General features: G+C 37.7%; 1 protein-coding gene across 1 annotated transcript in view; it reads left to right on the top strand.

The window, feature by feature from the left end:
* The window catches only part of BARD1 (BRCA1 associated RING domain 1), a 93625-nt gene that overhangs the window by 27525 nt on the left and 52198 nt on the right, over positions 1 to 13902 (top strand). The window lies entirely within an intron of this gene.

Genomic DNA, 13902 nt, shown 5'->3' with positions numbered 1-13902 from the left:
GGATTGTTTCATGGCGTAACTGCAACTGGATTTAGGGGTGGTTTTATGATACTGTGATATCATACATGGTTTATTTGGGTTTAAAATGTAAGTGTGTATTGTTCTACAGGCAACACCTTCTAGCATTCCAGGTTTTTTTAAAAGTGTATTAAAAAGTGTATAAAAATTAGGGCCTAAATACTCTAAAGGCATCTGTCTGATCTTTCAAGCTAAGCAGGGTCAGCACTTGAATGGGAGACTTCCAACAAATACCAGGTGCTTTGGCTATAATTCAGAGGAAGGAACTGGCAAAAGCACCTCTGAGTATTCATGGGGTTGTAAGTGAACAGGTGACTTGAAGGCTCATGTACACACACATAAAAAATAACAGTTTTAGTTACTATTGAATAGTGACGAGCTGGTTTAATGTGGAGTCCCCTCATAACTTTTTGTTTCTTCTTAAGTAACTTTTCAAGCACTGCATCTGTGCCCTCCCTCCAAGATTTTTGCCACTGAGAACCATCAGCAGCTTCATGGCAGAATTGTTCTTATCTGTATCTATGACTTACGGGGTTTACTTTGCCCAGGAGACTAAAAGCACAGTTGCGTGAAAATGGCTCAGTGTACAAATGCTTTTGTTCTCCAGCATTAAACATTTGTATAGATTTTGAACAGTTTGTAACCCAAGAAATAGCTTGTTGATGTATAGAAAGGGAGAATCGAATTGTTACTGCTGAGCGAAGAAAGATATTATTGCTTTGGACACATAAATATTCTCTTTCCTGAAGCCCTGCCTGTCTCATGGGGCTTGTCTATTTTGCTTTCTGTATGTGAATTTTAACATGAGCAACTTTCTGTATGTGAACTTTAACATAAGTACAACTATTCTTACTGGGTGTTTGTAAAACCAAACTTTCCATTTTAAATGGAAGTGGAAACTGCACATTATTGCATACAAATTCCCAGTCTGAAATCACTTACATTTAATTAGTCATGGGGGGAAACAGTTGTATTGATGAGAATGCTTCTGCTTGGTTGTAATTGCTATTCCTTGAGTTTATTGAAATCAGCATTTTCTTCATTAAAATGGCATGTGCAAACTATCTCTGGATTCTTTCCACAGGGATGTTTGTAAAGGAAGATGTTGAGCTAGGTTGCTCTGAAAAACTGACTTACCTTAGCAATTTTCCTCTAATGAAAGTCCCTTTCCTTCAGATTTGCAATATGTTTGTATATTTTAAGGAAGCAAGTAACTCTGGTGGGAGTGAGAAATGGGAGCAGTCCTGTTATTATTCCAGTATTCAGGGTTTTTTTCTGTGGGGAAATTCATATTAAACTAAGTGATAAATTAGTTTTGCAAATCAGCCACAAAATAGGGTTAAAGTTAAGATCTGCCATAGGTTATCTTATTTGCTTTTCCTTTATAACCTTGGCTGCATCACTTCCTGCATGCTTAATATATAACAGTAATAGAAGGCCCTCCTGTATAGGATAATATAGATTACTTTGGAAGTTAGGGAGCAGATGGAGGGCAAGGCACATGATCCTGCATCTCCACAAGCAGTTTTAGAAGAATGTCTGAACAGCTTTTTGAATGCCCTTGTTCAATTAATGTGGGGCAATTCTAGTTAAATTTTAGAACCTTTTGAAATTTTAGGACTTCTGGGACCTTTGAGGCGACACAAAAGTATGGTTCAGATGATTATTGAAAATGAATTTGGAAATGAATTGCAGGTTCTTAAATTTCAATTAGGTTAATCAAGTTGGTGTGATAGTCGAGTGCTAGATATAGGGGCTAAACAGACCAGCGTTTAATGTCAGTTTCTTCCATATCCAAGGGGTAAGCACCTCCACAAGAGGTTGACTGTGAAATTACTTTGAGGAGTAAGGGAAGACACTGAATCTAATCAGAAATTGAGATAGTGCGTGAGTGAGAGTGACAGATAGATAGACGGAAAGACAGCATATATCCTTTGTCTGCAAATAGGAAGGAGGAAGAATCCTCAACAACAGAGTTGAGTGTAAGAGTAAGAAAGATTTTGCATTTTCTGGCCCCAGCGACCAAAAGATATGCCATTCAATTAGGCATCCAACAATAAGTGCCAACTGTTGGACAGAGAATTTGTGAGCATAATTGCCCTTGAAAGTTGGAGGTCCACATACAGTTATACACACACACATATGTAGCATCCCCCACCCCCCAAATTTGGCTAAGTACCCTGAAGGCACCTGGTCTTTCCTGGTCTTCAAATCTAAGCAGAGTCAGGCCTGGTTCATTCTTTTGAAGAAAGACCACCATGGAATGACAGGTGCTGTATTTTAGAAGATGGCAATGGCAAGCCATGTCTTGAGCATTCCTTGTCTAAGAAAAAGCAAGATATTCATGAGGTCACAATAAGTTGACGGGCACATACTATTACTTTTAGAAACAATTATACTTTGTTTTTCTGTAGGCAACCCATAGATAATTAAATTTCCAAATGAGGTAAAGGCGTAGAGGTGCCAAGGCTACTCCTTGAAATGGGAGGAGTGGATTTCAGTGGATGGCGGTTTTCACACTCAATCATGTATCTTTGTCAGTCTGATAACAAGGAACAGATGAAATGGAAGGCTAGCTACAGATAGAAGCAGCCTGGCAATAGATAGAGGGAGGGGTAACACTATTCATTTGCATACTTCCAAATCATATTTTGGAATATTTTCTGAACTGAGGAATTGATTTTTGAAATGATAAACCTGTGCAGTACTTCTGGGGCATGAAAAGTCATGTAAGCTAGAGTAACAATAGTTTTTTTGTACTGAAATGTGCATAAACATGAAATAGTTTCATTTGGAAGTGGGGGGGGGGGGGGCCAGGAGAGTTAGTCCTATTCCCATGTGATTTTTGGAAGTAATGTGGGAACAGTAACTCGGTCTCTTTGAGCAAGAGGATGCTGGCACCCATAAATAATGGCCGCCTCATAAGCCATCCCCGAAAATTGTGGGTTCCATATATATGGAACATAGTTTGCCAATTGCTAACTAGAGACTTCTCTAGCGTAATATAGCACACACATTGTCTGCTGCTACACATCAGTGCAATTCTTTTTATCTTTGGGTCTGGTTTTTCTGCTGAAACAAAGGAGCTGGTTTTTGAGAGTCAGAATTCATGGAAGAAAATCCAGGTGCCACTTTGAATCAGCCAACAGAAGTATTTTTGTTTTCCTCTATTAGTTTTCCCCATTAAAGTTTTCTGAATTTCTTATCCTATTATGTTTGTCCATTTGTCAGTGTAATGGAAATAGTCTTGCAAGGAGAGTACATGAGAATTACACTTAATTCTTCTGGGACTTCATTAATTATCAAATAAATCCATACTATTTTCATTAGTGTGTAAGGCTTAATACAGCAAACTTAATGGAAGTTAAATGAGTTGTACATTTTGGACTCTTAAAAGAGGATTAACAACACCAGGCATTTAAAATTAAGTATGTTGTGTTGTTCCAGATCAATCTAAACTGGAATTGCAGGAAGGTCTTTGCCATTTTACTACTTTGATGCTCATTGTAAACATTTTAAAAGCATATTGGCTCTGAAAAAGGGTTTTGGAATTAGATGAGTTTGCTGCTGAAATGCATTAATAAACTGAAACGAATGTAGCTATTTGGCTGGCACACTAGAATACCAAGGTTTTCCCCCCATTACCCACAATAATCATTAAGGCAAAATAAAGCTAGTTAAACAAAATAGTGATCTTATGTATTTGGGCAACATCTGTGCAAGTCCTCTATCACAAACTTCATTGATTTTAATTGAATGTGTTGTTTCATAATTATTTTAATGAAATGATTTGTGCTCTTTTGACGTATTAACTTTGCTGTAAGGGTGTGGAAATTTTGTAAGCTTCCTCTTGTTCATGCAATTTTAGTTTTGGCAGTATTCTTCCAACTTTGCAATGTTGTTGAATATATTACGTTGAAGGGTTATAGTTCTTGAGTAAATGTGCAGTTGAGTACACTATTGACAATTGCATCTGTGTGGCACTTATTGCCAGAGGCTTGCTATAAGATCGTATTCTAAAACTGAATGGGGCAGACCGCAACCAACACATGAACTCAGACTAGCTCCTCCTGAAAAGTTGGCATCTTAACTAGCCTGACTTAACTCACAAGTACAATTCTAGCACTGGAGAAGGCTCAGAGCCCTTTGTCAGAAGAGTGATTGCCTGTTGCAGTACCTGACTTTATCTCCAGATCTGACAGTACAGAGGTCATAGTCTTCAGTAGAGGGACCTCATGATTGGACAGAAGCAAACATAGTTCTCAAAGTGAGAAGCTTTGTAAGTTCAAACAGATAAGCAAAACCTTATTGATTATGTTTTGTGTGTGCACATGGCTCGTCGATTTATGGCAATCCCATGAATTTCATAGTATTTTTCTCAGGCAAGAAATACTCAGTGTGGCTTTGCCAATTCCTTCTTCTGAAATGTAACCTACAGCATCTGGTACTTGGGAGGTGGTTTCCCAACCAAGTACTTACCAGGGCTGACCCTGATTAGTTTTCAAGATCAGACAGGATCTAATGCCTTTTTAGGCTGAACTTGCTTATGTTTTACTTCCTTTTTACTCATTCTGCATGTGGTCATTGAAGGCCCCCTTCCTCCTCAGCATCTCAAAGCAAAAATGTAAATGCTGTGACTGAAACACTTTCGTTTTGCTTCTCTTCCATCACTGTCTGTGAGTTTTAAAAGCTAGTATGATGTATTTTGTACTTTTTGGCTGTCCTAATAAAGGTAACTCCACAGTATGGAATTTGGATGTAGTCACTCAAGACAACCCTGCCACAGAATTTTTGTCCCTTTTGTACACAGCCACAATTGCATGAGGACCATATGTTAAGTTTCCATGTGGCTGTATTGCGTGTATAAATACTGAAGCCATGTCTCTGGAGTTCATGATGTGGGTTTTTCCTAGCCCATTGGGCATCCTACTTGAAGGAAAGGAAGCATTTGGATGGGATTGAGAACCCAAAGAATATTGACTTGGAGATTAATTTCCATGTGCCTGTAGCAGTTGTATGGCATCCCATCCCATAGAAATTTCCCATATAGTTATAGCTGTTTGTGTGAAGGGAGCCAGACTGGTTTAAAGTTTAGGAGAACTATTTTTCTCTTGCATTCTTAATCTGATCATACTTAAAGGCAGCTTGGGCAATACATTTTCTTCTTTGAAAAAAGTTAATTCAAGCAAGAGGTTTGTTAGGTTTTTTACATTAACAAAACAGTGGATATAGGAAAGCACTGAAAAGGATGTGTTTCTTCAGTATCTCCTTGTTTGTTATTGTTGTGTGACTTCAAGTCATTTCTGATTTATGGTGAATCTAAGACTAACCTATCATGGGGTTTTCTTGGCAAGATTTGTTAGGAAGTGGTATGCCATTGCCTTCCCCTGAGGCTGAGAACATGTAGCTTACCCAAGGTCACCCAGTGGGTTTCAAGATCTAGCTGGGAATCGAACCCTGGTCTACAGAGTCATAGTCCAATGCTCAAACCACTACACCACACAGGTTTTACTCTTCTCTTTAGAGAGAGATGCAAGATGTATATCCAATGTGAATTTCATTTGATATACAGTTGGTACCCCGGGATACGAATGCGCCGCCTTACGAAATTTCCGGGGTACGAAAAAAATCCATTTAAAAAAAACTGTTCCGGGTTACGAGGTTTTTTTCGGGTTACGAAAATTTTTTGGTGGCTTTTTCGGCGCTATTTCGCACGAAATCGCGCTTTTTCCCCATTAGCGCCTATGCTTTTTCGCCTTACGAAGGTTTTCGGGTTCGAACGCGGCGGCGGAACGGATTAATTTCGTAACGCGGGGGTACCACTGTACACTATTTGAATTTGAGTATCTTTACCTAGATGTCCTTTTTTGATGATGAGAGAGATAAAACAAGTGATAATTTCTGTCATTTTGGATCAAAGAAGCATTCAGCAACCATTTTAGTGGCTATAAAATTGACTATAGATTAGTGCATTGGCTTTAATCCCCGACAGGATAAAGGCACATTTGATTTTCAAAATGGTGTTTTATTACATTCACCTGTGCGAGGCCAAATGACGCCCATATACAGCCCAGATGCCAGCCGGGCTTATCCAGCACCTTTTCAAAAATGGGTTTTTGAAATTAATGTGCCTTTTCCCATCGGAGATAAGACGCTTTAAAGCCAATGCATAATTTCCTAAATTTTTAGAACAGATAGCCTAAAAAATGCCTTCCCAAATACCAGTGCTTAATTCCCATGGTTTTTTGCACTTTTCTCCAAATGTTTCTTTCATTGAAAATAGTTATTTCTTTCTGGCACGTTTTTTTAATCACTTCTAAATACATCATGAAGGAATTTATCATCTGCTAATGACGAGGCAATTTGAAACCAAGCACAGGGTGCTGTTTTCTCATGCTATAAAACATGCACACAATTTTATATAGATCTTCCAGACAGATCAGTCTGGGCTTGGATAATACAGTACATGGTTTTGGCTGGTGTTTCATTTTTGCTGTTTCTAAAATCTGTAAGATAGAAGAATGTTGCCTTGTCTTATCTAAATGTGACATTCTTCTAGATGCTTCAAATTTTGGCGAGGGTCTTTGACTGTCATCTAAATCTTTGTGTCCAAGCCAAAAATCTAAAAAGGGGCACTCCCTACAAGGAAAAAGTATAACTTCGATATAAATTTCTCTTGGAAAATACAGTGGACCCTTGTTATACGCTCAGTTTGGTTCCAGATCCATGTATAACAAAATCCATGGATGCTCAAGTCCCATTAAATATAATGACATAGCAAATGGTGTCCCTTATAAAAAATGAAAATCAAGGTTTGTATTTGAAATTTATACTTTTTTGGAACATTTTCAAACCGTGAATTCTTGAAAATCCATGTATAAAAAAATCCCATGTATAGAAGGGCCGACTGTAATTTCTTCAAATCACTAGGAAAACAGGACAGGGCTTCTGAGACTCTGCTGCTATGATTCATGAGGTTAAAAAAGAACTGGAAAATTGGAGACGTTCTAGGAGGGAGTGCTACTAGGCTTCCCATTTAATGTTGGTAAGAAGGGGAAATAGGAGGCTCTATGAGTTCTTTCCAGGGTATTAGGATCCAGACCTGGACCTCTCCAGATACATTTCTTTCCCCCCCCCCTTTCTATGGCCCCATACAGTCAGGCCAAAATAAAACTGCTTCGGGTTCACTTTGGGGGTATGCTGTTCAATGATGCATGCCTCCTAAGAGTCCGGAAGCGCCGCCAAAGCCACGCTCTAGTCCTTCGGACTGGATCCTAGCTTTGCATGGTTTCCGGACTCTTAGTATGCCTGCATCATTGAAACAGCCTGCCTCCAAAGTGACCCGACGCAGCTTTATTTTGGCCTGTCTGTATGGGGCCTGTATTAACAATTTCAAAATACTTACTTGCTATGCAACATCAACACACCTCTCCATACATGCACCTGTGCGCATGGCATGCACACACACAACCACTTTCACTTTAGCATTTCCTTTAACCTAGGTTGTGTGTCAGGGAGTGGGGTCATTTTTGGAAGACTCCATTCCTCCCTTGCATTCTGAAAGCTACAGACCTTTACCCAAGTAACTAAGACTGTTTCAAGGTTCAAATGTTTGTAACTACAGTAAGACCACAGGCTCACCTGGTTGTAAACATAAAATTTCTAGATATTTGGGGGTACTGGAGGGGGGGGGGGAACCAGGCTTTTTCCACGTGAAGGGGGAAGATGGGACATTTCAGAAAAAATGTGAGACGGCAACATTCCACCCTTCACTATCAAAAGACACTTAATCATAGACTCATAGGTTGGAAGAGACCTCAGGGGCCATCCGGTCCAAACCCCCTGCCATGCAGGGAAATCTAAATCAAAGCATCCCGATAGATGGCCATCCAGCCTCTGTTTGAAGACCTCTAGGGAGAGACTCCACTACACTCCAAGGAGAGTGTTCCACTGAGGGAACATTATTGTCTGATGCCATGGGAAAGTACTCTTTATTTAAAATATATTTCAAATGAATTTCCTTTCCTTTTTCAAAAAAATGTGATTACAAGTGGATTTACAAAAACCTGAACTGTGAGGAACACCCAAACTATTACACAGGCTCTTTGATTTTGGCGTTTGAGCAGCAAGCAGAAAAATCCCCCATAAAAAAAACAGAAGTAACCGTCCTTAGTGACAACAGCAGACATTATGCGGCTCATTAAAAAAAAAACAGATAACAAACCTGCAAAAAGAAAGCAACATCAGGAATTATAATGATCCCATACTGTACATAAAGGCGAAATATATAAAATAAATAAAATCTTACATAAGTCTTCTTTTTTTTAGAATGTTTTTATTGTAACCCTCTTTGGGGCAGGAATATATGAACATATTGTCATAAACATTTATTCATCATTTATTTATTTATTTATATGGCAATCAGCAGCTTACTTTTTAGTGCCCGTCCACCACTTAAAGCAGTTCACAATATTTGAAGCTGCAATGCAGCAACATGCACTTCGTTTAGTAGATGTTCAAACTTGTGAGTTTGCTTAAGCACATCTGAATTCAGTTTTATATGGTGTATTGTTTTAAAACTGTAATCTTTTTAATTGCATTTTATTGTTTAACTAGAGATTTGAAGGTTTTAGTAATGTGACCCATTTAATTCTTTTACCATTCGCTTTTTGATGTTTTTAAACTGTACAGTGGTACCCCGGGTACGAATTAATTCGTTCCGCCGCCGCTTTCGTAACCCGGATACTTCGTAAGCCGAAAAAGCCATAGGCGCTAATGGGGAGGAAACGCCGCGATTTCGTGTGAAATAGCGCCGAAACGCACCAAAAATTTTTCGTAACCCGAAAAAACCTTCGTAAACCCGGAAACAGTTTTTTAATTGGATTTTTTTTCGTAAACCCCGGAAATTTCGTAAGGGCCGCATTCGATTCCCGGGGTACCACTGTATTGCTCTTTTAATGGTAAGCTGTCTTATGTGAGGAAGGTGAGTACAAATAAATTATATAGTAATAATACTAATTGGCTGAGCTGGTTAATACTGATAGAAGCATCTGGAGATACTGCTTCTGGATTTTTTAAAAACTGACATTCGTTAAGATAAATCAGAGTTACACATTCATATACTGTATAACTTGATCCCTGTATCCACAGGACCAGTAACCACCGTTTCAATTAGTTGCCAACTGAAAAAAAATTGGTCTCTCTCGACATCTGAAGCATGACTGGGTCAATTTCCACTAGAAATTAGGTTTCTTATTATCCATGATTTCACTTGATGATAAGTCTTGGAATGTATGGAAGAGGGCCGACTGTATTAGTAATTAATATTATAAAATTGTGAAACATGATTTCATGGTTCTATTTTTCCATGTTAAAAATGTTTAAGCTATACCCCTGTCTCTGCCGGCCCACTCCCTTGGGTGTGTGCTCTTGAAATGTGTCCACTTTGAAAAGGCTTGCAAATACAGTCGGCCCTTCTATACCACGGATTCCAAACATACACGGTTTTGAAAATGTTCAAAAAAGTTAAATTTCAAATATCCAAACCTTGATTTTCCATTTTTCATAAAGGACACCATTTTTGCTCTTGTCATTATATTTATGTTCAAATGTTCTTTATTAGTTTTACTATAATCATTATACAGTATATACATTCCATTATTCCCTTACAATACATATCCATATTTAACATACACTGCTCCCTCGGGTTACGAAATTAATTCGTTCCGCCGGCCGCTTTCGTAACCGAAAAGCCTTCGTAAGCCGGAATGCCCTAGGCGCTAAGGGGAAAAGCCGCGATTCCGTGTAAATAGCGCCGAAAAAAGCACCAAAATTTTTTTCGTAACCGAAAAAACATTCGTAACCCGGAACAATTATTTCCAATGGGATTTTTTCGTATCCCGGAAAGTTCGTACCTGGTATTTCGTTATCCCGAGGTACACTGTACATTATTTTTTATTTCTCCATATTTCTTACTTCCTTAGCTCTCTAAAGGTTTTATTGGGGTTATTTTATATTTTCTTCATATCTTGTTTCAAAATATCTACAAGGAAAAATAAAAACTTAATCATTTCTCTTTCTTTTCTTCTTCTTCTTCGTGGTACTACCATATGTATTCTCAAAATACTATTCCAATAGAACTCATAACCTCAATCTTACAACTATATATTTCATGTTTCGGTTTGCGAATCTTCCCTCCCCTTAAATTTAATTATTCTCAGCAAACCAGCCCTTATCTAAACACCATCTTTTTTCCAGGAATGTTGTTATTTGAGCCCATCTTTCTCAATCCTATTTTTCTTTTTGTCATCTACTATACATGAGAGCACATCTAATTTTCTTATTAGTTTAGATTCCATAAACCAATCCTTATCTGTTAATTTCTCCTTCGGATTTCCAATTTTTTTTGCTATTATTAAAACCTTGCAAGCCTTATATTATATATAACATAATTCTCCACAGTCTGCTCTCATCTTCCTTTTTCAAAAAAAATGTCATATTTAGTAAATATATTTCCGGCTTTTTTTTATAGCTTATTCCAAATATTTGCTGTATAATTTGATGTATTTCATCCCAAAATTCTTTTACTCTTTCACATTTCCACCACATATGAATTGTTGTACTCCTTTCTTTCTGACAATTCCAACAAATATCCGACTCTTAGTTTCCGAATCTTTTTTAATCTAGCTGGAGTATAATACCATCTGTTACACATTTTAAGAAAATTTTCTTTAAGATCTTGACTTTTAGTGAAAGCGTTTGTTCTAGACCATGCTTTTTCCCATGCTTCTAATGGTATTTCATGACCTATATCTTTTGCCCAATCCACCATATATTGTTTGATTGATTCTTTCTCCAATTCCCTTTCTCGGAACAATTTATACAGTTTTGATATTTTCTTTTCCTCCTCCTTTAATACTGTCTCATCCAATTCCGTTTTGCCTAATTCTATTCCTCTCGTTTTTACATCTTCCTTAAATCTATTATGTATCTGATAATAACTATACCAGTTTAATTCCTTATTTTCATTTACCAATTCTTTTCTCGATTTTATTACCACTTCTTGTTTTCCATTCATCTTTAATATATCATTGTATCTTAACCATCTATCCTTGTTTTCCCATTTATTTGCAAATGCCTCTTGTGTGGATACCCAGCCCGCTATGTCATTATATTTAATGGGACTTGAGCATCCACAGATTTTGTTATCCACGGGAGATATTGGAACCAAACCCCAGAAGGGTCCACTGTGCTGTCCATCCCTATTTTAAGACTAGGTAATCAGTGGTTCCCAAACTTTGGTCCTCAGCCGAAAAAATCTAGGCTAACTTCAGTTACCCAGACGGCCTTCTCCACTGTTGCTCCGAAGCTATGAAATGATCTGCCGGAGGAGATCTGCCACATTTCCACCCTTACAGCTTTTAAGAAGACTCTTAAGATGGATCTCTTCTGGCAGGCCTTCCCAACCTAGTTCCTCTCCCTGTGTAGTGTGACCTATATCGCTCTGTCCACCAACTCTTCTCTTAATTTTAGCACTTTTGTATTTTATTGTTTTTAAATGCTGATTATTTAATTGTAATTTTAGTATTGGGATGGGTGTTTGGGAACGGAATAATTATTGAATTTTAATGTATTTTCCTATGTATTTTATTGTTGTGACCCACCCGGATTCCTTGTGATTGGGCAGGCTATAATTAAATCATTTATTGTTATTATTATAATTCCTGACTGGTGGCAAACTGGCTGGAACTTCTGGGAGATAATAATAATAATAATAATAATAATAATAATAATAATAAGATAATTTATTTCTATTCCTCCTTTTCCTGATAGGGAATCAAGGTGGATTACAACAGGTATTAAAACATCAAACAGTTAAAATTACAATTATGATTAAAAAGGAATACCATACATATCCTGACCCTCTCTACAATCATAAAAACCCAAAATAAAAACCAGTTAAAAAGAGATTAAACAATAAAACTGTTTAAAAGGAAAAAAAATCTGTTAAAGGTTGGGTAAAATAGAAAATGAGATCTAGATTCAGTTTCGGTTTGGGGGAGAAAGGTGTGTTTTTCACTGGGAAAGGAAGCGGAGGTAAAATATCAATAATATCAGTAGTAAGGGGGGGGGGGTAAACTAAAAAGGCTAATCTGGAAAGGCCTACCAGAAGTCCAAATCACTTAAAGCCCAGAACACTTAGAGGACAAAAGTTTGGGCATCAGTGCCTTAGAACAATCCTGTTTGGTAATATTTTCTATTATTGATACTCACTTGTAAAGCTTCTGGGGCTAAATCCATTTATTAATCCCATCTAGAGCCCTATTGATTCAGTGGGTGAACTCTACCTGGGACTATCAATTAGACTTATGGTAGCTCCCTACAGTTTTCTAATTGCTATGGGGATATTAAAAGAAGATCCCGCAGTGAACCCATATTGCGGATAAGTGAGCTGGGCATCAACTTAGTTAATGCCCTCTATTAAGATCATTGCTTACAACTTTCATACTCTTTAGCCATGCCATCAAACATCTTAAAATTGCTGGCAATTTTGGAAATTAAATGTAGCTCCCATCTGCAGAAAGCTTTCATTGATCTTCACAGGAAAGAAAGCTGCATTTTGTTGCTTGCTGCTTGTTATCTGAAGTTATGTAGAGTATTTGAATATGCATAGACCTTGAAGCTTGGCTGGGATAGTGCAAGTGCCACTGCCCAGGAATGCAAATGCTTTTTATAGGTTAAAGGTGTAGTCATCCCTTGAAAATGCAGTTGTTTCCCTGTCTTGGTTTTCCACTCCATGCTTCAATTTATCCTTAGTGAGAATATTTTGTTCTGTTATCATAGGATGGAAATGAAATTATTTGGTTAAAGTAACTGCCAGTAAGATAAGCAGTACTGGCATCTCGATGCAGGTAGTCACTGAAATATTAAACAGTGCTCCATACGATCTTGTCTCCTCTTCCTATATTTTAATCATGCAATCCAATTCATTGCCTGATGTGCACAAACATGTTTGTTGGCATTTGAATTGGTTAAAAGCACTTCATTCCAGGGCAAACATTCAATAAGGCTAGCTATAATTCTGAATTATTACACATTTCAGATTGATTTAGGATTGATACGTAAAATGTGGCTGAACAGTATTTCACACTCATACATATTTGACTTCCAGTCCCAAAGTAGATTGTGTTCCCTTCCCAGTTAATTCTGTGGTTTGGTTTTCAGCCGTCCTAATTTGAAACAAACCTTTTTCTCATGCAAGTTTCAATTCCTATGTGTGACAAGCCACATTTCCTCTATTGCTTCCTTTCTAGAAACATCCACAAACAAAGAACATGCCCACATATGCACAAACATCTAAAGGCAGGAAAATTCTGCATTATTACATATCCAGGACAGACTCTTCCTGTCCTGCCACTCCATAGGTACATGCTAGGATCATCTGAGAAGGAGATGATGGATTTCAAATCCTCCTCTGGGCCTTACTGGACCCACACTGATAAAACTGTGATTGGGATATTGTGTGTTCCCCCCCCCCAAAGAGATGGCAGAGTCAGAATGATAGTATTCCATGTTTCTAAGTAGAGGTGACCCCACCTGCAGTCTGCTTTGGTCTGCTTTTGATTAAACTCAGGTCTGGTAAGTTTTAGAATCAGCCATTTCTGTGTTTCATTTGAAAAACAGACAAACATACCTTGGGCATTCTGGAGCTACTTAGCTTTTGAATACAGTGGCCCCTTTGTATCTGTAGTTTCATCATCCATGAAATTAACCATCCATAGCTTGAAAATAATTTTTTTTAAATCCAAAAAACAAACTTTGATTTTGCTATTTTATATAAGGAACCTATGTAAACCATTTTACTATGCTGTTGTATATAACTGG

The sequence above is a fragment of the Sceloporus undulatus genome, chromosome 1 (assembly GCF_019175285.1).
Source record: "Sceloporus undulatus isolate JIND9_A2432 ecotype Alabama chromosome 1, SceUnd_v1.1, whole genome shotgun sequence".
In the NCBI taxonomy this organism is placed as follows: Eukaryota; Metazoa; Chordata; class Lepidosauria; order Squamata; family Phrynosomatidae; genus Sceloporus; species Sceloporus undulatus.
Note: the sequence above shows the minus strand (reverse complement) of the source record. Positions and strands in the feature narration are given on the sequence as shown.